Below are 27776 nucleotides of genomic sequence, written 5' to 3' on the forward strand. Positions count from 1 at the left end.
GCTCTGGAGATTCTGGAAATCAGCAAACGCTGCTGCAGGGATGGAGATATGCAAGGCCAGGGCGGCATCTCACTATGGTGCACTGCTCTGGGGATTCAGGAAATCAGCAAACGCTGCTGCAGGGATGGGGATATGCAATGCCAGGGCGGCATCTCACTATGGTGCACTGCTCTGGGGATTCAGGAAGTCAGCGAACGCTGCAGCAGGGATGGAGATATGCAAGGCCAGGGAGGCATCTCACTATGGTGCACTGCTCTGGGGATTCAGGAAATCAGCAAACGCTGCTGCAGCGATGGAGATATGCAAGGCCAGGGTGGCATCTCACTATGGTACACTGCTCTGGGGATTCAGGAAATCAGCGAACGCTGCTGCAGGGATGAAGATATGCATGGCCAGCGCGGCATCTCACTACAGTGCACTGCTCTGGGGATTCAGGAAATCAGCAAATGTTACTGCAAGGATGGAGATATGCAAGGCCAGGGAGACATCTCACTATGGTGCACTGCTCCGGGGATTCAGGAAATCAGGAAACGCTGCTGAAGGGATGGAGATATGCAAGGCCAGGGAGGCATCTCACTATGGTGCACTGCTCTGGGGATTCAGGAAATCAGCAAACGCTGCTGCAGCGATGGAGATAAGCAAGGCCAGGGCGGCTTCTCACTATGGTGCACTGCTCTGGGATTCAGGAAATCAGGAAACGCTGCTGCAGGGATGGAGATATGCAAGGCCAGGGAGGCATCTCACTATGGTGCACTGCTCCGGGTATTCAGGAAATCAGCGAACGCTGCTGCAGGGATGGAGATATGCATGGCCAGGGTGGCATCTCACTATGGTGCACTGCTCTGGGGATTCAGGAAATCAGCAAACACTGCTGCAGGGATGGAGATATGCATGGCCAGGGTGGCATCTCACTATGGTGCACTGCTCTGGGGATTCAGGAAATCAGTAAACGCTGCTGCAGGGATGGAGATATGTAAGGCCCGAGTGGCTTCTCACTATGGTGCACTGCTCTGGGGATTCAGGAAATCAGCGAACGCTGCTGCAGGGATGGAGATATGCATGGCCAGGGTGGCATCTCACTATGGTGCACTGCTCTGGGGATTCAGGAAATCAGTAAAAGCTGCTGCAGGGATGGAGATATGCAAGGCCCGAGTGGCTTCTCACTATGGTGCACTGCTCTGGGGATTCAGGAAATCAGCGAACGCTGCTGCAGGGATGGAGATATGCATGGCCAGGGTGGCATCTCACTATGGTGCACTGCTCTGGGGATTCAGGAAATCAGTGAACGCTGCTGCTGGGACGGAGCTATGCAAGGCCAGGGCGGTATGTCACTCTGGTGCACTGCTCTGGTGATTCAGGAAATCGGCAAGTGTTGCTGCAAGGATGGAGATATGTAAGGCCAGGGCGGCATCTCACTAAGGTGCACTGCTCTGGGGATTCAGGAAATCAGCAAACGCTGCTGCAGGGTTGGAGGTATGCAAGGCCAGGGCAGCATCTCACTCTGGTGCACTGCTCTGGGGATTCAGGAAATCAGCAAACGCTGCTGCAGGGATGGAGATATGCAAGGCAAGGGCAGCATCTCACTATGGGACACTGCTCTGGGTATTCAGGAAATCAGCAAACGCTGCTGCAGGGATGGAGGTATGCAAGGCCAAGGCTGCATCTCGCTATGGTGCACTGCTCTGGGGATTCAGGAAATCAGCAAACGCTGCTGCAGGGATGGAGATGTGCAAAGCCAAGGCGGCATTTCACTACGGTGCACTGCTCTGGGGATTCAGGAAATCAGCAAACGCTGCTTCCGGGATAGAAATATGCAAGGTCAGGGCGGCATCTCACTATGGTGCACTGCTCTGGTATTCAGGAAGTCACTAAATGCTGCTGCAGGGATGGAGATATGCAAGGCCTGGGGTGCATCTCACTATGGTGTACTGCTCTTGGGATTCAGGAAATCAGCGAACGCTGCTGCAGGGATGGAGCTATGCAAGGCCAGGGCGGCATCTCACTAAGGTGCAATGCTCTGGGGATTCAGGAAATCAGCAAATGCTGCTGCAGGGATGGAGATATGCAAAGCCAGAGCTGCATCTCACTATGGTGCACTGCTCTGGGGATTCAAGAAATCAGCAAACGCTGCTGCAGGGATGGAGATGTGCAAAGCCAGGGCGGCATTTCACTACGGTGCACTGCTCTGGGGATTAAGGAAATCAGCAAACGTTGCTGCGGGGATGGTGATATGCAAGGCCAGGGCGACATCTCACTATGGTGCACTGCTCTGGGGATTCAGGAAATTAGCCAACGCTGCTGCAGGTATTGAGACATGCACGGTCTGGGGTGCATCTCCCTATGGTGCACTGCTCTGGGGATTCAGGAAATCAGCAAACGCTGCTGCAGGGATGGAGATATGCAAGGCCAGGGCGGCATCTCACTGAGGTGCACTGCTCTGGGGATTCAGGAAATCAGCAAACGCTACTGCAGTGATGGAGATATGCAATGCCAGGGCGGCATCTCACTATGGTAAACTGCTCCGGAGATTCTGGAAATCAGCAGACGCTGCTGCACGGATGAAGGTTTGCAAGGCCAGGGCGGCATCTCACTAAGGTGCACTGCTCTTGGTATTCAGGAAATCAGCAAACGCTGTTGCAGGGATGGAGACATGCAAGGCCGTGGCGGCATCTCACTATGGTGCACTGCTCTGGGGATTCAGGAAATCAGCAAATGCTGCTGCAGGGATGGAGATATGCAATGCCAGAGCAGCACCTCACTATGGTGCACTGCTCTGAGGATTCAGGAAATCAGCAAACGCTGCTGCAGGGATGGAGATGTGCAAAGCCAGGGCGGCATTTCACTACGATGCACTGCTCTGGGGATTCAGGAAATCAGCAAACGCTGCTCCGGTGATAGAAATATGTAAGGCCAGGGCGGCATCTCACTATGGTGCAGCGCTCTGGTATTCAGGAAATCACTAAATGCTGCTGCAGGGATGGAGATATGCAAGGCCTGGGGTGCATCTCACTATGGTGCACTGCTCTGGGGATTCAGGAAATCAGCGAACGCTGCTGCAGGGATGGAGCTATGCAAGGCCAGGGCGGCATCTCACTAAGGTGCACTGCTCTGGGGATTCAGGAAATCAGCAAATGCTGCTGCAGTGATGGAGATATGCAAAGCCAGGGCTGCATCTCACTATGGTGCACTGCTCTGGGGATTCAGGAAATTAGCCAACGCTGCTGCAGGTATTGAGATATGCACGGTCTGGGGTGCATCTCCCTATGGTGCACTGCTCTGGGGATTCAGGAAATCAGCAAACGCTGCTGCAGGGATGGAGATATGCAAGGCCAGGGCGGCATCTCACTGAGGTGCACTGCTCTCGGGATTCAGGAAATCAGCAAACGCTACTGCAGGGATGGAGATATGCAATGCCAGGGCGTCATCTCACTATGGTGCACTGCTCTGGAGATTCTGGAAATCAGCAGACGCTGCTGCACGGATGAAGGTATGCAAGGCCAGGGCGGCATCTCACTAAGGTGCACTGCTCTGGGTATTCAGGAAATCAGCAAACGCTGTTGCAGGGATGGAGACATGCAAGGCCGTGGCGGCATCTCACTATGGTGCACAGCTATGGGGATTCAGGAAATCAGCAAATGCTGCTGCAGGGATGGAGATATGCGATGCCAGAGCAGCACCTCACTATGGCGCACTGCTCTGAGGATTCAGGAAATCAGCAAACGCTGCTGCATGGATGTATATATGCAAGGCAGGGCAGCATCTCACTATGGTGCACTGCTTTGGGGATTCAGGAAATCAGCCAACGCTGCTGCAGGGATGGAGATATGCACGGTCTGGTGTGCATCTCACTATGGTGCACTGCTCTGGGTATTCAGGAAATCAGCCAACGCTGCTGCAGGGATGGAGATATGCACGGTCTGGTGTGCATCTCACTATGGTGCACTGCTCTGGAGATTCTGGAAATCAGCAGACGCTGCTGCACGGATGGAGGTATGCAAGGCCAGGGAGGCATCTCACTATAGTGCATTGCTCTGGGTATTCAGGAAATCAGCCAACGCTGCTGCAGGGATGGAGATATGCACGGCCTGGGGTGCATCTCACTATGGTGCACTGCTCTGGGTATTCAGTTAATCAGCAAACGCTGCCGCAGGGATGTAGATATGCAAGGCCAGGGCGGCATCTCACTAAGGTGCACCGCTCTGGGGATTTAGGAAATCAGCAAATGCTGTTGCAGGGATGGAGATATGCAATGCCAAGCCGGCATCTCACTATGGTGCACTACTCTGGAGATTCTGGAAATCAGCAGACGCTGCTGCACGGATGGAGGTATGCAAGGCCAGGGAGGCAACTCACTATGGTGCACTGCTCTGGAGATTCTGGAAATCAGCAAACGCTGCTGCAGGGATGGAGATATGCAAGGCCAGGGCGGTCTCTCACTATGGTGCACCGCTCTGGGTATTCAGGAAATCAGCAAACGCTGTTGCAGGGATGGAGTTATGCAAGGTCAGGGTGGCATCTCACTCTGGTGTGCTGCTCTGTACATTCAGGAAATCAGAAAACGCAGCTGCAGAGATGGAGATATGCAAGGCCAGGGCGGCATGTCACTATGGTGCACTGCTCTGGGGATTCAGGAAATCAGCAAACGCTGCTGCAGGGATAGAGATATGCAAGGCCAGAGCGGCATCTCAGTATGGTGTACTGCTCTGGGGATTCAGGAAATCAGCAAACGCTGCTGCAGGTAGGGAGATATGCAAGGCCAGGGCGTCATCTCACTATGGTGCACTGCTCTGGGGATTCAGGAAATCAGCAAACGCTGCTGCAGGGATGGAAATATGCAAGGCCTGGGCGGCATCTCACTATAGTGTACTGCTCTTGGGATTCAGTAAATCAGCAAACGCTGCTGCAGGGATAGAGATATGTATGGCCAATGCGGCATCTCACTATGGTGCACTGCTCTGGGGATTCAGCAAAAATTAGCAAACGCTGCTGCAGGGATGGAGATATGCAAGGCCGGGGCGGCATCTCACTATGGTGCACTGCTCTGGGGATTCAGGAAATAAGCAATCGCTGCTCCAGGGATAGCGATATGCAAGGCCAGGGCGGCATTTCACTATGGTGCACTGCTCTGGGGATTCAGGAAGTCAACAAACGCTGCTGCTGGGATGGAGATATGCAAGGCCTGGGGTGCACCTCACTATGGTGCACTTCTCTGGGGATTCAGGAAATCAGCAGACGCTGCTGCACGGATGGAGGTATGCAAGGCCAGGGCGGCATCTCACTAAGGGGCACTGCTCTGGGGATTCAGGAAATCAGCAAACGCTGCTGCAGGGATGGAGATATGCACGGCCTGGGGTGCATCTCACTATGGTGCACTGCTCTGGGTATTCAGTTAATCAGCAAACGCTGCTGCAGGGATGGAGATATGCAAGGCCAGGGCGGCATCTCACTATGGTGCACTACTCTGGAGATTCTGGAAATCAGCAAACGCTGCTGCAGGGATGGAGATATGCAAGGCCAGGGCGGTCTCTCACTATGGTGCACCGCTCTGGGTATTCAGGAAATCAGCAAACGCTGTTGCAGGGAAGGAGTTATGCAAGGTCAGGGCGGCATCTCACTCTGGTGCACTGCTCTGGGGATTCAGGAAATCAGCAAACGCTGCTGCAGGGATGGAGATATGCAAGGCAAGGGCGGTATCTCACTATGGGACACTGCTCTGGGGATTCAGGAAATCGGCAAACGCTGCTGCAGGGACGGAGATATGTAAGGCCATGGTGGCATCTCACTATGGTGCACTGCTCTGTACATTCAGGAAATCAGCAAACGCTGTTGCAGGGATGGAGTTATGCAAGGTCAGGGCGGCATCTCACTCTGGTGCAATGCTCTGGGGATTCAGGAAATCAGCAAACGCTGCTGCAGGGATGGAGATATGCAAGGCAAGGGCGGTATCTCACTATGGGACACTGCTCTGGGGATTCAGGAAATCAGCAAACGCTGTTGCAGGGATGGAGTTATGCAAGGTCAGGGCGGCATCTCACTCTGGTGCACTGCTCTGGGGATTCAGGAAATCAGCAAACGCTGCTGCAGGGATGGAGATATGCAAGGCAAGGGCGGTATCTCACTATGGGACACTGCTCTGGGGATTCAGGAAATCGGCAAACGCTGCTGCAGAGAGGGAGATATGCAAGGCCAGGCTGGCATCTCACTATGGTGCACTGCTCTGGGGATTCAGGAAATCAGCAAATGCTGCTGCAGGTAGGGAGATATGCAAGGCCAGGGCGTCATCTCACTATGGTGCACTGCTTTGGGGATTCGGAAATCAGCAAACGCTGCTGCAGGGATAGAGATATGCAAGGCCAGGGCGGCATTTCACTATGGTGCACTGCTCTGGGGATTCAGGAAATCAACAAACGCTGCTGCTGGGATGGAGATATGCAAGGCCTGGGGTGCATCTCACTATGGTGCACTTCTCTGAGGATTCAGGAAATCAGCAAATGCAGCTGCAGGGATGGAGCTATGCAAGGCCAGGGCGGCATCTCCATAATGGGCACTGCTCAGGGGATTCAGGAAATCAGCAAATTCTGCTGCAGGGATGGCGATATGCAATGCCAGAGCGGCATCTCACTATGGTGAACTGCTCTGAGGATTCAGGAAATCAGTAAACGCTGCTGCACGGATGGAGATATGCAAAGCCAGGGCGGCATCTCACTCTGGTTCACTGCTCTGGGGATTCAAGAAATCAGCAAACGCTGCTGCAGGGATGGAGGTATGCAAGGCCAGGGAGGCATCCCACTATGGTGCACTGCTTTGGGGATTAAGGAAATCAGCAAACGCTGCTGCGAGGATGGATATATGCAAGGCCAGGGTGACATCTCACTATGGTGCACTGCTCTGGGGATTCAGGAAATAAGCCAACGCTGCTGCAGGGATGGAGATATGCACGGCCTGGGGTGCATCTCACTATGGTGCACTGCTCTGGGGATTCAGGAAATCAGCAAACCCTGCTGCAGGGATGGAGCTATGCAAGGCCAGGGCGGCATCTCACTATGGTTCACTGCTCTGGGGATTCAAGAAATCAGCAAACGCTGCTGCAGGGATGGAGGTATGCAAGGCCAGGGAGGCATTTCACTATGGTGCACTGCTCTGGGGATTCAGGAAATAAGCAATCGCTGCTCCAGGGATAGAGATATGCAAGGCCAGGGCGGCATTTCACTATGGTGCACTGCTCTGGGGATTCAGGAAATCAACAAACGCTGCTGCTGGGATGGAGATATGCAAGGCCTGGGGTGCATCTCACTATGGTGCACTTCTCTGGGGATTCAGGAAATCAGCAAATTCTGCTGCAGGGATGGCGATATGCAATGCCAGAGCGGCATCTCACTATGGTTCACTGCTCTGGGGATTCAAGAAATCAGCAAACGCTGCTGCAGGGATGGAGGTATGCAAGGCTATGGAGGCATCCCACTATGGTGCACTGCTTTGGGGATTAAGGAAATCAGCAAACGCTGCTGCGAGGATGGAGATATGCAAGGCCAGGGTAGCATCTCACTATGGTGCACTGCTCCGGGGATTCAGGAAATCAGCAAACGCTGCTGCAGGGATGGAGATATGCACGGCCTGGGGTGCATCTCACTATGGTGCACTGCTCTGGGGATTCAGGAAATAAGCCAACGCTGCTGCAGGGATGGAGATATGCACGGCCTGGGGTGCATCTCATTATGGTGCACTGCTCTGGGGATTCAGGAAATCAGCAAACGCTGCTGCAGAGATGGAGATATGCAAGGCCAGGGTGGCATCTCACTATAGTGCACTGCTCAGGGATTCAGAAAATCAGCAAACGCTGCAGCAGGGATGGAGATATGCAAGGCAGGGCGGCATCTCACTATGGTGCTCTGCTCTGTGAATTCAGGAAACTAGTAAACGCTGCTGCAGGGATGGAGATATGCAAGGCCAGGGCGGCATCCCACTATGGTGCACTGCTCTGGGTATTCAGGAAATCAGCAAACGCTGCTGCTGGGATGGAGATATGCAAGGCCAGGGCAGTCTCTCACTATGGTGCACCGCTCTGGGTATTCAGGAAATAAGCAAACGCTGCTGCTGGGATGGAGATATGCAAGGCCAGGGCGGCATCTCACTATGGTGCACTGCTCTGGGGATTCAGGAAATCAGCAAACGCTGCTGCAGGAATGGAGACATGCAAGGCCAGGGTAGCATCTCACTATGATGCACTGCTCTGGGGATTCAGGAAATCAGCAAACTCTGCTGAAGGGATGGAGATATGCAATGCCAGAGCAGCATCTCACTATGGTGCACTGCTCTGGGGATTCAGGAAATCAGTGAACGCTGCTGCAGGGATGGAGATATGCAAGGCCAGGGCGGCATCTCACTATGGTGCACTGCTCTGGGGATTCAGGAAATCGGCAAACGCTGCTGCAGGGATGGAGATATGCAAGGCCCGAGCGGCTTCTCACTATGGTGCACTGCTCTGGGGATTCAGGAAATCGGCAAATCTTGCTGCCAGGATGGAGATATGCAAGGCCAGGGCGGCATCTCACTATGGTGCACTGCTCTGTGGATTCAAGAAATCAGCAAACGCTGCAGCAGGGATGGAGATATGCAAGGCAGAGCGGCATCTCACTATGGTGCACTGCTCTGGGGATTCAGGAAATCAGCAAATGCTGCTGCAGGGATGGAGATATGCAAAGCCAGGGAGGCATCCCACTATGGCGCACTGCTCTGGGGATTAAGGAAATCAGCAAACGTTGCTGCGGGGATGGTGATATGCAAAGCCAGGGCGGCATCTCACTCTGGTGCACTTCTCTGGGGATTCAGGAAATCAGCCAAAGCTGCTGCAGGTATTGAGATATGCACGGTCTGGGGTGCATCTCCCTATGGTGCACTGCTCTGGGGATTCAGGAAATCAGCAAACGCTGTTGCAGGGATGGAGACATGCATGGCCGGGGCGGCATCTCACTATGGTGCACTGCTCTGGGGATTCAGGAAATCAGCAAACGCTGCTGCAGGGATGGAGATATGCAAGGCCCGAGCGGCTTCTCACTATGGTGCACTGCTCTGGCGATTCAGGAAATCGGCAAATGTTGCTGCAAGGATGGAGATATGCAAGGCCAGGGCGGCATCTCACTATGGTGAACTGCTCTGGGGATTCAGGAAATCAGCAAACGCTGCTGCAGGGATGGAGATATGCAAGGTCAGGGCGGCATCTCACTCTGGTGTGCTGCTCTGTGGATTCAGGAAATCAGCGAACGCTGCTGCAGAGATGGAGAAATGCAAGGCCAGGCTGGCATCTCACTATGGTGCATTGCTCTGGGGATTCAGGAAATCAGGAAACGCTGCTGCAGAGATGGAGAAATGCAAGGCCAGGCTGGCATCACACTATGGTGCATTGCTCTGGGGATTCAGGAAATCGGCAAACGCTGCTGCAGGGATGGAGATATGCAAGACCCGAGCGGCTTCTCACTATGGTGCACTGCTCTGAGGATTCAGGAAATCGGCAAATGTTGCTGCAAGGATGGAGATATGCAAGGCCAGGGCGGCATCTCACTATGGTGCACTGCTCTGGGGATTCAGGAAATCAATGAACGCTGCTACATGGACGGAGATATGCAAGGCCAGGGCGGCATCTCACTCTGGTGCACTGCTCTGGGGATTCAGGAAATCAGCGAACGCTGCTACACGGATGGAGATATGCAAGGCCAGTGCGACATCTCACTTTGGTGCACTGCTCTTAGGATTCATGAAGTCAGCAAACGCTGCAGCAGGGATGGAGATATGCAAGGTCAGGACGGCATCTCACTCTGGTGTGCTGCTCTGTGAATTCAGGAAATCAGCAAACGCTGCTGCAGAGATGGAGATATGTAAGGCCAGGCTGGCATCTCACTATGGTGCACTGCTCTGGGGATTCAGGAAATCAGCGAACGCTGCTGCAGAGATGGAGATATGCATGGCCAGGGTGGCATCTCACTATGGTGCACTGCTCTGGGGATTCAGGAAATCAGCAAACGCTGCTGCAGGGATGGAGATATGCAAGGCCCGAGCGGCTTCTCACTATGGTGCACTGCTCTGGGGATTCAGGAAATCACTAAACGCTGCTGCAGGGATGGAGATATGCAAGGCCAGGGCGGCATCTCACTATGGTGCACTGCTCTGGGGATTCAGGAAATCAGCAAACGCTGCTGCAGGGATCGAGATATGCAAGGCCAGGGCGGCATCTCACTATGGTACACTGCTATGGGGATTCAGGAAATCAGCAAACGCTGCTCCAGGGATAGAGATATGCAAGGCCAGAGCGGCATCTCACTATGGTGCACTGCTCTCGGGATTCAGGAAATCAGCGAACGCAGCTGCAGGGATGGAGGTATGCAAGGCCAGGGAGGCATCTCACTCTGGTGCACTTCTCTGGGGATTCAGGAAATCAGCAAACGCTGCTGCATGGATGTAGATATGCAAGGCAGGGCAGCATCTCACTATGGTGCACTGCTCTGGGGATTCAGGAAATCAGCCAACGCTGCTGCAGGGATGGAGATATGCACGGTGTCTGGTGCATCTCACTATGGTGCACTGCTCTGGGGATTCAGGAAATCAGCAATGCTGCTACAGGGATGGAGATATGCAAGGCCAGGGCGGCATCTCACTATGGTGCACACCTCTGGGGATTCAGGAAATCAGCGAACGCTGCTACACGGACGGAGATATGCAAGGCCTGGGGTGCATCTCACTATGGGGCACTGCTCTGGGGATTCAGGAAATCACCCAACGCAGCTGCAGGGATGGAGATATGCACGGTCTGGGGTGCATCTCACTATGGTGCACTGCTCTGGGGATTCAGGAAATCAGCAAACGCTGCTGCAGGGATGGAGATATGCAAGGCCAGGGCGGCATCTCACTATGGAGCACTGCTCTGGGGATTCAGGAAATCAGCAAACGCTGCTGCAGGGATGGAGATATGCAAGGCCAGGGCGGCATCTCACTATGGTGCACTGCTCCGGGGATTCAGGAAATCAGGAATCGCTGCTGCAGGGATGGAGATATGCAAGGCCAGGGCGGCATATCACTATGGTGCACTGCTCTGGGGATTCAGGAAATCAGCAAACGCTGCAGGAGGAATGGAGATATGCAAGGCCAGGACAGCATCTCACTATAGTGCACTGCTCTGGGGATTCAGGAAATCAGCAAACGCTGCAGCAGGGATGGAGATATGCAGTGCCAGCGCTGCATCTCACTATGGTGCACTGCTCTGGGGATTCAGGAAATCAGCAAACGCTGCTGTAGCGATGGAGATATGCAATGCCAGAGCGGCATCTCACTATGGTGCACTGCTCTGGGGATTCAGGAAATCGGTAAATGTTGCTGCAAGGATGGAGATATGTAAGTCCAGGGTGGCATCTCACTATGGTGCACTGCTCTGGGGATTCAGGAAATCAGCAAACGCTGCTGTAGCGATGGAGATATGCAATGCCAGAGCGGCATCTCACTATGGTGCACTGCTCTGGGGATTCAGGAAATCAGCAAACGCTGCTGCAGGGATAGAGATATGCAAGGCCAGGGCGACATCTCACTATGGTGCACTGCTCTGGGGATTCAGGAAATCAGCAAACGCTGCTGCAGGGATGGAGATATGCAAGACAGGGCAGCATCTCACTGGTGCACTGCTCTGGGGTCTCAGGAAATCAGCAAACGCTGCTGCAGGGATGGAGATATGCAAGGCCAGGGCGGCATATCACTATGGTGCACTGCTCCGGGGATTCAGGAAGTCAGCGAACGCTGCAGCAGGGATGGAGATATGCAAGGCCAGGGCGGCATCTCACTATGGTGCACTGCTCTGGGGATTCATGAAATCAGCAAACGCTGCTGCAGGGATGGAGATGTGGAATGCCAGGGTGGCATCTCACTATGGTGTACTGCTCTGGGGGTTCAGGAAATCAGCAAACGCTGCTGTAGCGATGGAGATATGCAATGCCAGAGCGGCATCTCACTATGGTGCACTGCTCTGGGGATTCAAGAAATCAGCAAACGCTGCTGCAGGGATGGAGGTATGCAAGGCCAGGGAGGCATCCCACTATGGTGCACCGCTCTGGGGATTCAGAAAATCAGCAAACGCTGCAGCAGGGATGGAGCTATGCAATGCCAGGGCGGCATCTCACTATGGTGCACTGCTCTGAGGATTCAGGAAATCAGCAAACGCTGCTGCAGGGATGGAGATATGCAATGCCAGGGCGGCATCTCACTATGGTGCACTGCTCTGAGGATTCAGGAAATCAGCAAACGCTGCTGCACGGATGGAGATATGCAAGGCCAGTGCGGCATCTCACTAAGGTGCACTGCTCTGGGGATTCAGGAAATCAGCAAACGCTGCTGCAGGGATGGAGATATGCAAGGCAGGGCAGCATCTCACTATGGTGCACTGCTATGGGGATTCAGGAAATCAGGAAACGCTGCAGCAGGGATGGAGATATGCAAGGCCAGGGCGGCAGCTCACTATGGTGCACTGCTCTGGGGATTCAGGAAATCAGGAAACGCTGCTGCAGGGATGGAGATATGCAAGGCCAGGGCGGCATATCACTATGGTGCACTGCTCTGGGGATTCAGGAAATCAGCAAACGCTTCTGGAGGAATGGAGATATGCAAGGCCAGGACAGCATCTCACTATGGTGCACTGCTGTGGAGATTCAGGAAATCAGCAAACGCTGCTGCAGAGATGGAGATATGCAGTGCCAGTGCTGCATCTCACTATGGTGCACTGCTCTGGGGATTCAGGAAATCAGCAAACGCTGCTGAAGCGATGGAGATATGCAAGTACAGGGCGACATCTCACTATGGTGCACTACTCTGGGGATTCAGGAAATCAGCAAACGCTGCTGCAGGGATAGAGACATGCAAGGCCAGGGCGACATCTCACTATGGTGCACTGCTCTGGGGATTCAGGAAATCAGCAAACGCTGCTGCAGGGATGGAGATATGCAAGACAGGGCAGCATCTCACTGGTGCACTGCTCTGGGGTCTCAGGAAATCAGCTAACGCTGCTGCAGGGATGGAGATATGCAAGGCCAGGGCGGCATCTCACTATAGTGCACTGCTCTGGAGATTCTGGAAATCAGCAAACGCTGCTGCACGGATGGAGGTATGCAAGGCATGGGAGGCATCTCACTATACTGCACTGCTCTGGGTATTCAGGAAATCAGCCAACGCTGCTGCAGGGATGGAGATATGCAAGGCCAGGGCGGCATCTCACTATTGTGCGCAGCTCCTGGGATTCATGAAATCAGCAAACGCTGCTACACGGACGGAGATATACAAGGCCAGGGTGGCATCTCACTATAGTGCACTGCTCTTAGGATTCATGAAATTAGCAAACGCTGCTGCAGGGATTGAGATATGCAAGGTCTGGGCAGCATCTCACTCTGGTGTGCTGCTCTGTGAATTCAGGAAATCAGCAAACGCTGCTGCAGGGATAGAGATATGCAAGGGCAGGGCGGCATCTCAGTATGGTGCACTGCTCTGGGGATTCAGGAAATCAGCAAACGCTGCTGCAGAGATGGAGATATGCAGGGCCTGGGGTGCATCTCACTATGGTGCACTGCTCTGGGGATTCAGGAAATCAGCAAACGCTGCTGCAGGGATGGAGATATGGAAGGCCAGGGCAGCATCTCACTATGGTGCACTGCTCTGGGGATTCAGGAAATCAGCAAACGCTGCTGCAGGGATGGAGATATGCAAGACAGGGCAGCATCTCACTGGTGCACTGCTCTGGGGATTCAGGAAATCAGCAAACGCTGCTGCAGGAATTGAGGTATGCAAGGCCAGGGCGGCATCTCACTATGGTGCACTGCTCTGGAGATTTAGGACATCAGCAAACGCTGCTGCAGAGATGGAGATATGCAGTGCCAGGGCTGCATCTCACTATGGTGCACTGCTCTGGGGATTCAGGAAATCAGCACACGCTGCTGCAGGGATGGAGATATGCAAGTACAGGGCGACATCTCACTATGGTGCACTGCTCTGGGGATTCAGGAAATCAGCAAACGCTGCTGCAGGGATGGAGATATGCAAGGCCAGGGCAGCATCTCACTATGGTGCACTGCTCTGGGGATTCAGGAAATCAGCAAACGCTGCTGCAGGAATTGAGGTATGCAAGGCCAGGGCGGCATCTCACTATGGTGCACTGCTCTGGAGATTTAGGAAATCAGCAAACGCTGCTGCAGGGATGGAGATATGCAGTGCCAGGGCTGCATCTCACTATGGTGCACTGCTCCGGGGATTCAGGAAATCAGCACACGCTGCTGCAGGGATGGAGATATGCAAGGCCAGGGCGACATCTCACTATGGTGCACTGCTCTGGGGATTCAGGAAATCAGCAAACGCTGCTGCAGGGATGGAGATATGCAAGGCCAGGGCGACATCTCACTATGGTGCACTGCTCTGGGGATTCAGGAAATCAGCAAACGCTGCTGCATGGATGTAGATATGCAAGGCAGGGCGGCATCTCACTATGGTGCACTGCTCTGGGGATTCAGGAAATCAGCCAACGCTGCTGCAGGGATGGAGATATGCACGGTCTCTGGTGCATCTCACTATGGTGCACTGCTCTGGGGATTCAGGAAATCAGCAACGCTGCTACAGGGATGGAGATATGCAAGGCCAGGGCGGCATCTCACTAAGGTGCACTGCTCTGAGGATTCAGGAAATCGGCAAATGTTGCTGCAAGGATGGAGATATGCAAGGCCAGGGCGGCATCTCACTATGGTGCACTGCTCTGGGGATTCAGGAAATCAGCGAACGCTGCTACAGGGACGGAGATATGCAAGGCCAGGGCGGCATCTCACTCTGGTGCACTGCTCTGGGGATTCAGGAAATCAGCGAACGCTGCTACACGGACGGAGATATGCAAGGCCAGGGCGGCATCTCACTATAGTGCACTGCTCTTAGGATTCATGAAGTCAGCAAATGCTGCTGCAGGGATGGAGATATGCAAGGCCAGGGCGGCATCTCACTATGGTGCACTGCTCTGGGATTCAGGAAATCACTAAACACTGCAGCAGGGATGGAGATGTGCAAAGCCAGGGTGGCATCTCACTATGGTGCACCACTCTGCGGATTCAGGAAATCACTTAACGCTGCTGCAGGGATGGAGATATGCAAGGCCTGGGGTGCATCTCACTATGGTGCACTGCTCTGGGGATTCAGGAAATCAGCGAACGCTGCTGCAGGGATGGAGGTATGCAAGGCCTGGGGTGCATTTCACCATGGTTCACTGCTCTGGGGATTCAGGAAATCAGCAAACGCTGCTGCATGGACGTAGATATGCAAGGCAGGGCGGCATCTCACTATGGTGCACTGCTCTGGGGATTCAGGAAATCAGCCAACGCTGCTGCAGGGATGGAGATATGCATGGTCTCTGGTGCATCTCACTATGGTGCACTGCTCTGGGGATTCAGGAAATCAGCAACGCTGCTACAGGGATGGAGATATGCAAGGCCAGGGCGGCATCTCACTAAGGTGCACTGCTCCGGGGATTCAGGAAATCAGCAAACGCTGCTGCAGGGATGGAGATATGCAATACCAGGGCGGCATCTCACTATGGTGCTCTGCTCTGTGAATTCAGGAAATCAGCAAACGCTGCAGCAGGGATGGAGATATGCAACGCCAGGGCGGCATCTCACTATGGTGCACTGCTCTGGGGATTCAGGAAATCAGCGAAAGCTGCTGCAGTGATGGAGATATGCAAGGCCAGGGCGGCATCTCACTATGGTGCACTGCTCTGGGGATTCAGGAAATCAGCAAACGCTGCTGCAGGGATAGAAATATGCAAGGCCCGAGTGGCTTCTCACTATGGTGCACTGCTCTGGGGATTCATGAAATCAGCAAACGCTGCTGCAGGGATGGAGATATGCAAGGCCAGGGCGGTCTCTCACTATGGTGCATTGCTCTGGGGATTCAGGAAATCGGCAAATGTTGCTGCAAGGATCGAGATATGCAAGGCCAGGGCAGCATCTCACTATGTTGCACTGCTCTGGGGATTCAGGAAATCAGGAAACGCTGCTGCAGGGATGTAGATATACAAGGCCAGGGCGGCATATCACTCTGGTGCACTGCTCTAGGGAATCAGGAAATCGGCAAACGCTGCTGCAGCAATGGAGATATGCAAGGCCAGGGCGGCATCTCTCTATGGTACACTGCTCTGGGGATTCAGGAAATCAGCAAACGCAGCTGCAGGGATGGAGGTATGCAAGGCCAAGGCTGCATCTCACAATGGTGCACTGCTCTGGGGATTCAGGAAATCAGCAAACGCTGCTGCAGGGATGGAGATATGCAAGGCCAGGTCGGAATCTCACTTTGGTGCACTGCTCTGGGATTCAGGAAATCAGGAAACGCTGCAGCAGGGATGGAGATATGCAACGCCAGGGCGGCATCTCACTATGGTGCACTGCTCTGGGGATTCAGGAAATCAGCGAAAGCTGCTGCAGTGATGGAGATATGCAAGGCCAGGGCGGCATATCACTATGGTGCACTGCTCTGGGGATTCAGGAAATCAGCAAACGCTGCTGCAGGGATAGAGATATGCAAGGCCCGAGTGGCTTCTCAATATGGTGCACTGCTCTGGGGATTCATGAAATCAGCAAACGCTGCTGCAGGGATGGAGATATGCAAGGCCAGGGCGGCATCTCACTAAGGTGCACTGCTCTGGGGATTCAGGAAATCGGCAAACGCTGTTGCAGGAATGGAGATATGCAAGGCCAGGGCGGCATCTCACTCACTGTGGTGCACTGCTCTGGGGATTCAAGAAATCAGCAAATGCTGCTGCAGGGATGGAGATATGCAAGGCCAGGGCGGCATCTCACTCTGGTGCACTGCTCTGGGGATTCAGGAAATCAGCAAACGCTGCTGCAGGAATGGAGATATGCAAGGCCAGGGCGGCATCTCTCTATGGTACACTGCTCTGGGGATTCAGGAAATCAGCAAACGCAGCTGCAGGGATGGAGGTATGCAAGGCCAAGGCTGCATCTCACTATGGTGCACTGCTCTGGGGATTCAGGAAATCAGCAAATGCTGCTGCAGGGATGGAGATATGCAAGGCCAGGTCGGAATCTCACTTTGGTGCACTGCTCTGGGATTCAGGAAATCACTAAACGCTGCAGCAGGGATGGAGATGTGCAAGGCCAGGGTGGCATCTCACTATGGTGCACTGCTCTGGGTATTCAGGAAATCAGCAAACGCTGCTGTAGGGATGGAGATATGCAAGGCCAGGGCGGCATCTCACTAAGGTGCACTGCTCTGGGGATTCAGGAAATCAGCAAACGCTGCTGCAGGGATGGAGATATGCAATGCCAAGCCGGCATCTCACTATGGTGCACTGCTCTGGAGATTCTGGAAATCAGCAGACGCTGCTGCACGGATGGAGGTATGCAAGGCCAGGGAGGCAACTCACTATGGTGCACTGCTCTAGAGATTCTGGAAACCAGCAAACGCTGCTGCAGGGATGGAGATATGCAAGGCCAGGGCGGTCTCTCACTATGGTCCACCGCTCTGGATATTCAGGAAATCATCAAACGCTGTTGCAGGGATGGAGATATGCAAGGTCAGGGCGGCATCTCACTCTGGTGTGCTGCTCTGTGATTTCAGGAAATCAGCAAACGCTGCTGCAGAGATGGAGATATGCAAGGCCAGACTGGCATCTCACTATGGTGCACTGCTCTGGGGATTCAGGAAATCAGCAAACGCTGATGCAGGGATAGAGATATGCAAGGCCAGGGCGGCATCTCAGTATGGTGCATTTCTGGGGATTCAGTAAATCAGCAAACGCTGCTGCAGGTAGGGAGATATGCAAGGCCAGGGCATCATCTCACTATGGTGCACTGCTCTGGAAATTCAGGAAATCAGCAAACGCTGCTGCAGTGATGGAGATATGCAGGGCCAGGGCTGCACCTCACTATGGTGCACTGCTCTGGGGATTCAGGAAATCAGCAAACGATGCTGAAGGGATGGAGATATGCAAGACAGGGCAGCATCTCACTGGTGCATTGCTCTGGGGTCTCAGGAAATCAGCAAACGCTGCTGCAGGGATGGAGATATGCAAGGCCAGGGCGGCATCTCACTAAGGTGCACTGCTCTGGGCATTCAGGAAATCAGCAAACGCTGCTGCAGGGATGGAGAAATGCAATGCCAGGGTGGCATCTTACTATGGTGCACTGATCTGTGGATTCAGGAAATCGGCAAATGTTGCTGCAAGGATGGAGATATGCAAGACAGGGCAGCATCACACTATAGTGCACTGCTCTGGGATTCAGGAAATCAGCAAACGCTGCAGCAGGGATGGAGATATGCAAGGCCAGGGCGGCATCTCACTATAGTGCATTGCTCAGGGATTCAGGAAATCACTAAACGCTGCTGCAGGGATGGAGATATGCACGGCCTGGGGTGCATCTCGCTATGGTGCACTGCTCTGGGGATTCAGGAAATCAGGAAACGCTGCAGCAGGGATGGAGATATGCAAGGCCAGGGCGACATCTCACTATGGTGCACTGCTCTGGGGATTCAGGAAATCGGCAAACGCTGCTGCAGGGATGGAGCTATGCAACGCCAGGGCACCATCTCACTGGTGCACTGCTCTGGGGTCTCAGGAAATCAGCAAACGCTGATGCAGGGATGGAGATATGCAAGGCAGGGCGGCATCTCACTATGGTGCACTGCTCTGGGGATTCAGGAAATCAGGAAACGCTGCAGCAGGGATGGAGATATGTAAGGCCAGGGCGATATCTCACTATGGTGCACTGCTCTGGGGATTCAGGAAATCGGCAAACGCTGCTGCAGGGATGGAGATATGCAAGGCCCGAGCGGCTTCTCACTATGGTGCACTGCTCTGGGGATTCAGGAAATCGGCAAATGTTGCTGCAAGGATGGAGATATGCAAGGCCAGGCGGCATCTCACTATGGTGCACTGCTCTGGGGATTCAGGAAATCAGGAAACGCTGCTGCAGGGATGGAGATATGCAAGGCAGGGCGGCATGTCACTATGGTGCACTGCTCTGGGGATTCAGGAAATCAGCAAACGCTGCTGCAGGGATGAATATATGCAAGGCCAGGGCGGCATCTCACTAAGGTGCACTGCTCTGGGGATTCAGGAAATCAGGAAACGCTGCAGCAGGGATGGAGATATGCAAGGCCAGGGCGGCATCTCACTATGGTGCACTGCTCTGTGGATTCAGGAAATCAGCGAACGCTGCATCAGGGATGGAGATATGCAAGGCCAGGCGTCATCTTACTATGGTGCACTGCTCTGGGGATTCAGGAAATCAGCGAAGGCTGCTGCAGGAATTGAGATATGCAAGGCCAGGGCGGCATCTCACTATGGTGCACTGCTCTGGGGATTCAGGAAATCAGCAAACGCTGCTGCAGGGATGGAGATGTGCAAGGCAAGGGCGGCATTTCACTATGGTGCACTGCTCTGGGGATTCAGGAAATCAGCAAACGCTGCTGCAGGGATGGAGATGTGCAAGGCAAGGGCGGCATTTCACTATGGTGCACTGCTCTGGGGATTCAGGAAATCAGCAAACGCTGCTGCAGGGATTTAGATATGCAAGGCCAGGGCGGCACCTCACTATGGTGCACTGCTCTGGGGATTCAGGAAATCAGCAAACACTGCTGCAGGGATGGAAATATGCAAGGCCAGGGCGTCATTTCACTATAGTGCACTGCTCTGGGGATTCAGGAAATCAGCAAACGCCGCTGCTGGGATGGAGATATGCAAGGCCTGGGGTGCATCTCACTATGGTGCACTGCTCTGGGGATTCAGGAAATCAGCAAACGCTGCTGCAGGGTTGGAGATATGCAAGGCCAGGGCGGCATGTCACTCTGGTGCACTGCTCTGGGGATTCAGGAAATCAGCAAACGCTGCTGCAGGGATTTAGATATGCAAGGCCAGGGCGGCACCTCACTATGGTGCACTGCTCTGGGGATTCAGGAAATCAGCAAACACTGCTGCAGGGATGGAAATATGCAAGGCCAGGGCGTCATTTCACTATAGTGCACTGCTCTGGGGATTCAGGAAATCAGCAAACGCTGCTGCAGGGATAGAGATATGCAAGGCCAGGGCGGCATCTCACTATGGTGCACTGCTCTGGGGATTCAGCAAAAATCAGCAAACGCTGCTGCACGGATGGAGATATGCAAGGCCAGGGCAGCATCTCACTGTGGTGCACTGCTCTGGTGATTCAGGAAATAAGCAATCGCTGCTCCAGGGTTAGAGATATGAAAGGCCAAGGGCGGCATTTCACTATGGTGCACTGCTCTGGGGATTCAGGAAATAAGCAATCGCTGCTCCAGGGATAGAGATATGCAAGGCCAGGGCGGCATTTCACTATGGTGCACTGCTCTGGGGATTCAGGAAATCAACAAACGCTGCTGCTGGGATGGAGATATGCAAGGCCTGGGGTGCATCTCACTATGGTGCACTGCTCTGGGGATTCAGGAAATCAGCGAACGCTGCTGCAGGGATGGAGCTATGCAAGGCAAGGGCGGCATCTCACTAAGGTGCACTGCTCTGGGGATTCAGGAAATCGGCAAATGTTGCTGCAAGGATGGAGATATGCAAGGCCAGGGCGGCATCTCACTATGGTGCACTGCTCTGGGGATTCACGAAATCAGCGAACGCTGCAGCAGGGATGGAGATATGCAAGGCCCGAGCGGCTTCTCACTATGGTGCACTGCTCTGGGGATTCAGGAAATCGGCAAATATTGCTGCAAGGATAGAGATATGCAAGGCCAGGGCGGCATCTCACTATGGTGCACTGCTCTGGGGATTCAGGAAATCAGCAAACGCTGCTGCAGGGAAGGAGATATGCAAGGCAGGGCGGCATCTCACTATGGTGCACTGCTCTGGGGATTCAGGAAATCAGGAAACGAAGCAGCAGGGATGGAGATATGCAAGGCCAGGGCGGCATCTCACTATGGTGCACTGCTCTGAGGATTCAGCAAATCAGTGAACGCTGCTGCACGGATGGAAATATGCAAAGCCAGGGCGGCATCTCACTATGGTTCACTGCTCTGGGGATTCAAGAAATCAGCAAACGCTGCTGCAGGGATGGAGGTATGCAAGGCCAGGGAGGCATCCCACTCTGGTGCACTGCTCTGGGGATTCAGGAAATCAGCAAACGCTGCTGCAGGGATGGAGATATGCAAGGCCAGGGCGGCATCTCACTATGGTGCACTGCTCTGGGGATTCAGGAAATAAGCAATCGCTGCTCCAGGGATAGAGATATGCAAGGCCAGGGTGGCATTTCACTATGGTGCACTGCTCTGGGGATTCAGGAAATAAGCAATCGCTGCTCCAGGGATAGAGATATGCAAGGCCAGGGTGGCATTTCACTATGGTGCACTGCTCTGGGGATTCAGGAAATAAGCAATCGCTGCTCCAGGGATAGAGATATGCAAGGCCAGGGTGGCATTTCACTATGGTGCACTGCTCTGGGGATTCAGGAAATCAACAAACGCTGCTGCTGGGATGGAGATATGCAAGGTCTGGGGTGCATCTCACTATGGTGCACTGCTCTGGGGATTCAAGAAATCAGCGAACGCTGCTGCATGGATGGAGCTATGCAAGGCAAGGGCGGCATCTCACTAAGGTGCACTGCTCTGGGGATTCAGGAAATCAGCAAATTCTGATGCAGGGATGGCGATATGCAATGCCCGAGCGGCATCTCACTATGGTGCACTGCTCTGAGGATTCAGCAAATCAGTGAACGCTGCTGCACGGATGGAGATATGCAAAGCCAGGGCGGCATCTCACTATGGTTCACTGCTCTGGGGATTCAAGAAATCAGCAAACGCTGCTGCAGGGATGGAGGTATGCAAGGCCAGGGAGGCATCCCACTCTGGTGCACTGCTCTGGGGATTCAGGAAATCAGCAAACGCTGCTGCAGGGATGGAGATATGCAAGGCCAGGGCGGCACCTCACTATGGTGCACTGCTCTGGGGATTCAGGAAATCAGCAAACACTGCTGCAGGGATGGAAATATGCAAGGCCAGGGCGGCATCTCACTATGGTGCACTGCTCTGGGGATTCAAGAAATCAGCGAACGCTGCTGCATGGATGGAGCTATGCAAGGCAAGGGCGGCATCTCACTAAGGTGCACTGCTCTGGGGATTCAGGAAATCAGCAAACACTGCTGCAGGGATGGAAATATGCAAGGCCAGGGCGGCATCTCACTATGGTGCACTGCTCTGGGGATTCAAGAAATCAGCGAACGCTGCTGCATGGATGGAGCTATGCAAGGCAAGGGCGGCATCTCACTAAGGTGCACTGCTCTGGGGATTCAGGAAATCAGCAAATTCTGATGCAGGGATGGCGATATGCAATGCCCGAGCGGCATCTCACTATGGTGCACTGCTCTGAGGATTCAGCAAATCAGTGAACGCTGCTGCACGGATGGAGATATGCAAAGCCAGGGCGGCATCTCACTATGGTGCACTGCTCTGGGGATTCAAGAAATCAGCGAACGCTGCTGCATGGATGGAGCTATGCAAGGCAAGGGCGGCATCTCACTAAGGTGCACTGCTCTGGGGATTCAGGAAATCAGCAAATTCTGATGCAGGGATGGCGATATGCAATGCCCGAGCGGCATCTCACTATGGTGCACTGCTCTGAGGATTCAGCAAATCAGTGAACGCTGCTGCACGGATGGAGATATGCAAAGCCAGGGCGGCATCTCACTATGGTTCACTGCTCTGGGGATTCAAGAAATCAGCAAACGCTGCTGCAGGGATGGAGGTATGCAAGGCCAGGGAGGCATCCCACTCTGGTGCACTGCTCTGGGGATTCAGGAAATCAGCAAACGCTGCTGCAGGGATGGAGATATGCAAGGCCAGGGCGGCACCTCACTATGGTGCACTGCTCTGGGGATTCAGGAAATCAGCAAACACTGCTGCAGGGATGGAAATATGCAAGGCCAGGGCGGCATCTCACTATAGTACACTGCTCTGGGGATTCAGGAAATCAGCAAACGCTGCTGCAGGGATAGAGATATGCAAGGCCAGGGCGGCATCTCACTATGGTGCACTGCTCTGGGGATTCAGCAAAAATCAGCAAACTCTGCTGCAGGGATGGAGATATGCAAGGCCAGGGCAGCATCTCACTATGGTGCACTGCTCTGGGGATTCAGGAAATAAGCAATCGCTGCTCCAGGGATAGAGATATGCAAGGCCAGGGCGGCATTTCACTATGGTGCACTGCTCTGGGGATTCAGGAAATCAACAAACGCTGCTGCAGGGATGGAGATATGCCAGGCCAGGGCAGCATCTCACTATGGTGCACTGCTCTGGGGATTCAGGAAATCAGCAAACGCTGCTGCAGAGATGGAGATATGCCAGGCCAGGGCGGCATCTCACTATGGTGCACTGCTCTGGGGATTCAGGAAATCAGCGAACGCTGCTGCAGGGATGGAGCTATGCAAGGCAAGGGCGGCATCTCACTAAGGTGCACTGCTCTGGGGATTCAGGAAATCAGCAAACGCTGCTGCAGAGATGGAGATATGCCAGGCCAGGGCGGCATCTCACTATGGTGCACTGCTCTGGGGATTCAGGAAATCAGCGAACGCTGCTGCAGGGATGGAGCTATGCAAGGCAAGGGCGGCATCTCACTAAGGTGCACTGCTCTGGGGATTCAGGAAATCGGCAAATGTTGCTGCAAGGATGGAGATATGCAAGGCCAGGGCGGCATCTCACTATGGTGCACTGCTCTGGGGATTCAGGAAATCAGCGAACGCTGCTGCAGGGATGGAGATATGCAAGGCCCGAGCGGCTTCTCACTATGGTGCACTGCTCTGGGGATTCATGAAATCAGCAAACGCTGCTGCAGGGATGGAGATATGCAAGGCCAGGGCGGTCTCTCACTATGGTGCATTGCTCTGGGGATTCAGGAAATCGGCAAATGTTGCTGCAAGGATCGAGATATGCAAGGCCAGGGCAGCATCTCACTATGTTGCACTGCTCTGGGGATTCAGGAAATCAGGAAACGCTGCTACAGGGATGTAGATATACAAGGCCAGGGCGGCATATCACTCTGGTGCACTGCTCTAGGGAATCAGGAAATCGGCAAACGCTGCTGCAGGAATGGAGATATGCAAGGCCAGGGCGGCATCTCTCTATGGTACACTGCTCTGGGGATTCAGGAAATCAGCAAACGCAGCTGCAGGAATGGAGGTATGCAAGGCCAAGGCTGCATCTCACAATGGTGCACTGCTCTGGGGATTCAGGAAATCAGCAAACGCTGCTGCAGGGATGGAGATATGCAAGGCCAGGTTGGAATCTCACTTTGGTGCACTGCTCTGGGATTCAAGAAATCAGGAAACGCTGCAGCAGGGATGGAGATATGCAACGCCAGGGCGGCATCTCACTATGGTGCACTGCTCTGGGGATTCAGGAAATCAGCGAAATCTGCTGCAGTGATGGAGATATGCAAGGCCAGGGCGGCATATCACTATGGTGCACTGCTCTGGGGATTCAGGAAATCAGCAAACGCTGCTGCAGGGATAGAGATATGCAAGGCCCGAGTGGCTTCTCACTATGGTGCACTGCTCTGGGGATTCATGAAATCAGCAAACGCTGCTGCAGGGATGGAGATATGCAAGGCCAGGGCGGCATCTCACTAAGGTGCACTGCTCTGGGGATTCAGGAAATCGGCAAACGCTGCTGCAGGAATGGAGATATGCAAGACCAGGGCGGCATCTCACTCACTGTGGTGCACTGCTCTGGGGATTCAAGAAATCAGCAAATGCTGCTGCAGGGATGGAGATATGCAAGGCCAGGGCGGCATCTCTCTATGGTACACTGCTCTGGGGATTCAGGAAATCAGCAAACGCAGCTGCAGGGATGGAGGTATGCAAGGCCAAGGCTGCATCTCACTATGGTGCACTGCTCTGGGGATTCAGGAAATCAGCAAATGCTGCTGCAGGGATGGAGGTATGCAAGGCCAAGGCTGCATCTCACTATGGTGCACTGCTCTGGGGATTCAGGAAATCAGCAAATGCTGCTGCAGGGATGGAGATATGCAAGGCCAGGTCGGAATCTCACTTTGGTGCACTGCTCTGGGATTCAGGAAATCACTAAACGCTGCAGCAGGGATGGAGATGTGCAAGGCCAGGGTGGCATCTCACTATGGTGCACTGCTCTGGGTATTCAGGAAATCAGCAAACGCTGCTGCAGGAATGGAGATATGCAAGACCAGGGCGGCATCTCACTCACTGTGGTGCACTGCTCTGGGGATTCAAGAAATCAGCAAATGCTGCTGCAGGGATGGAGATATGCAAGGCCAGGGCGGCATCTCTCTATGGTACACTGCTCTGGGGATTCAGGAAATCAGCAAACGCAGCTGCAGGGATGGAGGTATGCAAGGCCAAGGCTGCATCTCACTATGATGCACTGCTCTGGGGATTCAGGAAATCAGCAAATGCTGCTGCAGGGATGGAGGTATGCAAGGCCAAGGCTGCATCTCACTATGGTGCACTGCTCTGGGGATTCAGGAAATCAGCAAATGCTGCTGCAGGGATGGAGATATGCAAGGCCAGGTCGGAATCTCACTTTGGTGCACTGCTCTGGGATTCAGGAAATCACTAAACGCTGCAGCAGGGATGGAGATGTGCAAGGCCAGGGTGGCATCTCACTATGGTGCACTGCTCTGGGTATTCAGGAAATCAGCAAACGCTGCTGTAGGGATGGAGATATGCAAGGCCAGGGCGGCATCTCACTAAGGTGCACTGCTCTGGGGATTCAGGAAATCAGCAAACGCTGCTGCAGGGATGGAGATATGCAATGCCAAGCCGGCATCTCACTATGGTGCACTGCTCTGGAGATTCTGGAAATCAGCAGACGCTGCTGCACGGATGGAGGTATGCAAGGCCAGGGAGGCAACTCACTATGGTGCACTGCTCTAGAGATTCTGGAAACCAGCAAACGCTGCTGCAGGGATGGAGATATGCAAGGCCAGGGCGGTCTCTCACTATGGTCCACCGCTCTGGATATTCAGGAAATCAGCAAACGATGTTGCAGGGATGGAGATATGCAAGGTCAGGGCGGCATCTCACTCTGGTGTGCTGCTCTGTGATTTCAGGAAATCAGCAAACGCTGCTGCAGAGATGGAGATATGCAAGGCCAGGCTGGCATCTCACTATGGTGCACTGCTCTGGGGATTCAGGAAATCAGCAAACGCTGATGCAGGGATAGAGATATGCAAGGCCAGGGCGGCATCTCAGTATGGTGCATTTCTGGGGATTCAGTAAATCAGCAAACGCTGCTGCAGGTAGGGAGATATGCAAGGCCAGGGCAGCATCTCACTATGGTGCACTGCTCTGGAAATTCAGGAAATCAGCAAACGCTGCTGCAGTGATGGAGATATGCAGGGCCAGGGCTGCACCTCACTATGGTGCACTGCTCTGGGGCTTCAGGAAATCAGCAAACGATGCTGAAGGGATGGAGATATGCAAGACAGGGCAGCATCTCACTGGTGCATTGCTCTGGGGTCTCAGGAAATCAGCAAACGCTGCTGCAGGGATGGAGATATGCAAGGCCAGGGCGGCATCTCACTAAGGTGCACTGCTCTGGGCATTCAGGAAATCAGCAAACGCTGCTGCAGGGATGGAGAAATGCAATGCCAGGGTGGCATCTTACTATGGTGCACTGATCTGTGGATTCAGGAAATCGGCAAATGTTGCTGCAAGGATGGAGATATGCAAGACAGGGCAGCATCACACTATAGTGCACTGCTCTGGGATTCAGGAAATCAGCAAACGCTGCAGCAGGGATGGAGATATGCAAGGCCAGGGCGGCATCTCACTATAGTGCATTGCTCAGGGATTCAGGAAATCACTAAACGCTGCTGCAGGGATGGAGATATGCACGGCCTGGGGTGCATCTCGCTATGGTGCACTGCTCTGGGGATTCAGGAAATCAGGAAACGCTGCAGCAGGGATGGAGATATGCAAGGCCAGGGCGACATCTCACTATGGTGCACTGCTCTGGGGATTCAGGAAATCGGCAAACGCTGCTGCAGGGATGGAGCTATGCAACGCCAGGGCACCATCTCACTGATGCACTGCTCTGGGGTCTCAGGAAATCAGCAAACGCTGATGCAGGGATGGAGATATGCAAGGCAGGGCGGCATCTCACTATGGTGCACTGCTCTGGGGATTCAGGAAATCAGGAAACGCTGCAGCAGGGATGGAGATATGTAAGGCCAGGGCGATATCTCACTATGGTGCACTGCTCTGGGGATTCAGGAAATCGGCAAACTCTGCTGCAGGGATGGAGATATGCAAGGCCCGAGCGGCTTCTCACTATGGTGCACTGCTCTGGGGATTCAGGAAATCAGGAAACGCTGCTGCAGGGATGGAGATATGCAAGGCAGGGCGGCATGTCACTATGGTGCACTGCTCTGGGGATTCAGGAAATCAGCAAACGCTGCTGCAGGGATGAATATATGCAAGGCCAGGGCGGCATCTCACTAAGGTGCACTGCTCTGGGGATTCAGGAAATCAGGAAACGCTGCAGCAGGGATGGAGATATGCAAGGCCAGGGCGGCATCTCACTATGGTGCACTGCTCTGTGGATTCAGGAAATCAGCGAACGCTGCATCAGGGATGGAGATATGCAAGGCCAGGCGTCATCTTACTATGGTGCACTGCTCTGGGGATTCAGGAAATCAGCGAAGGCTGCTGCAGGAATTGAGATATGCAAGGCCAGGGCGGCATCTCACTATGGTGCACTGCTCTGGGGAT

This window comes from Ambystoma mexicanum, chromosome 2q (assembly GCF_040938575.1).
Source record: "Ambystoma mexicanum isolate Mex_15411 chromosome 2q, UKY_AmexF1_1, whole genome shotgun sequence".
Lineage (NCBI taxonomy): Eukaryota > Metazoa > Chordata > Amphibia > Caudata > Ambystomatidae > Ambystoma > Ambystoma mexicanum.